Below are 2,023 nucleotides of genomic sequence, written 5' to 3'. Positions count from 1 at the left end.
CACACCGCCCCGCCACGCCCCGCCCGCCACACCCCCTGCCCGAGGCGCGAACACGGCGTCAACGGAAGCTACTCAAATTGAGCGGAAGCGATTGATCGGAGATATAAAACACTTCCTGGCACCTCAACGCGACGAGCGGTGCGGCGGCCGCGGCCACTCCAATAAACGATTTGTCCGGCTCACCACTAACATCAATATATTATTTTTGTTAATCTTCTTTTTATTTTTTTACGGCATCCAGGCAAACTACGGTAAGGTATGGTAAGGTGGCGTCACGCAGTACTTTATTATGTTACTATGACATGCTGACACGCTTGATATTTTTTATACGTTATACCTTCTAGTTGAATAGTATGAAAATCCCATTAAATGACGCCATCTTTCACTTAATGTTTACGTTGTTGCTGTTGTTGTTGTTGTTGTTTTTTGTAGGCTTTTTACCCTCCTCTGCGTGCGCGTGTAAATCGATGGAACTGCTTTCACACCCAACCCTCGGACTTCCCTTCCTCTCCCCGTGCGCAGGCATTGCGCGCGGACTCACGCCCCGCCCCGCCCCGCCACGCCCCACCACGCCGCGAGGTACCAGTGGTACCACAGTAAATAATATCACCGGTCAGACCACACAGCGACCAGCGGCCGGCAGCGCCGTGAGTGCGACAAGGACGACAAGAGAAACGAGAGCAGCATCATTTTGTCCCCCACGACGCTGCAACAAACTGCACTGCCAGCCCGGCGCTCGCCGAGGCGCTCGCAGCCACGTTTTGAGTTACTTGTGTCGAATTGCAAAACGACACGAGTCATTATTATACGTATATATTTCTTGTGCGCCCGTGTATCGCGCGCTACTTTTGCTTCTCTGTTATCGAGAAGTAATAAAATAAAAACGCGTAGTCCAAAACAAAAGCATGGAAATAACTGAAAACACGTGACTGCAGTTGTTATGGCATATGTGTTGGGCCGTGGGGCATTCAAGGTGACCTGTGCGTGACGGTTCACATCAGAGAGCCGCCACACTCGTCGCGAAAAAACAGAGAACCCTCTCCCGAGCCGTAGTGCCTCCCCCCCCCCCCCTCTTCTCGCAGTTGTGCTCGCGGTGACGTGACGACTCCAAACGACTTTTCCGGGTAGTTTTCGTTGGCGGCCAAATGAGCTGTGGGGGTGGAAGTGGAAGGGAGGGTCGCCCGCGTCCAATGGGACACCCGCGCGGCCTCCAACGGGGAGGGGCCGGGGGGAGGAGAGTCTTCCGGGCGCAGCAGCGCGAGGCAAGTCTGCGGGTCGGGAGTCATTTTGGACGGGAAATGGCCGCGGAGGAAGAAGTAAACGGTGGGGTAAACGAGCGTGATGCGATGTGGCTATGGGCGTGGAGACGGGGCGAGCGAGCGTGGGCGCGGCGTGTCGGGTGGGGTGGGGGGCAGGCAGCTGAAAGTGGGTATTCTACGTTCAAATAGAGGACATTCAAAAGCTATGTACTATGTGGCGCACTTTCGTGGTTATAATCTACCGCATGTACGGAGTGCGCGTGCGTTTGGCTATTGCTCGCTACCCTCGGCTCCGTACAGCCCCGTGCGAGTAGGCAACCCGCCCGCAGGCGTGCATGCGGTGTAACTACGTGCGCGGCGTTCTATGCGAGTCCTTGTTATTTTAACACGTGAATCATATCGCACCGTCATTCATGGCTTACTATAATCAAAAGTTTCCTGGGTGCTTGCGAACGCGCGGGGGGAGCTCGCGCCCTAGGCCGGCCGGGCCGCGAGCGCGGGGGGCGCGCCGCCCTGGGATGCCCGTGGCGCGCCCCCGCCGCCAGTGGCGCGCCCCCGCCGCCAGTGGCGCGCCCGAGCCGCCCCCGAGCGGCGCCGGCTTGGCCCGGCCGGGACCGACCCCACCGTCCGTCCCGCACCAGAAAAACAAACTCTCTCACACAGGGGGGACACGACTGCTACAGAAAAACAAGAGATTACCAGCCAAGCGCGAAACGGTTTGCTTCAAGAAGAATTTGTCTTGGGTGCAGTCAAGTGCGGACAGG

This window comes from Frankliniella occidentalis, unplaced genomic scaffold (assembly GCF_000697945.3).
Source record: "Frankliniella occidentalis isolate FOCC.00 unplaced genomic scaffold, Focc_3.1 Scaffold107, whole genome shotgun sequence".
Classification (NCBI taxonomy): domain Eukaryota; kingdom Metazoa; phylum Arthropoda; class Insecta; order Thysanoptera; family Thripidae; genus Frankliniella; species Frankliniella occidentalis.
Note: the sequence above shows the minus strand (reverse complement) of the source record.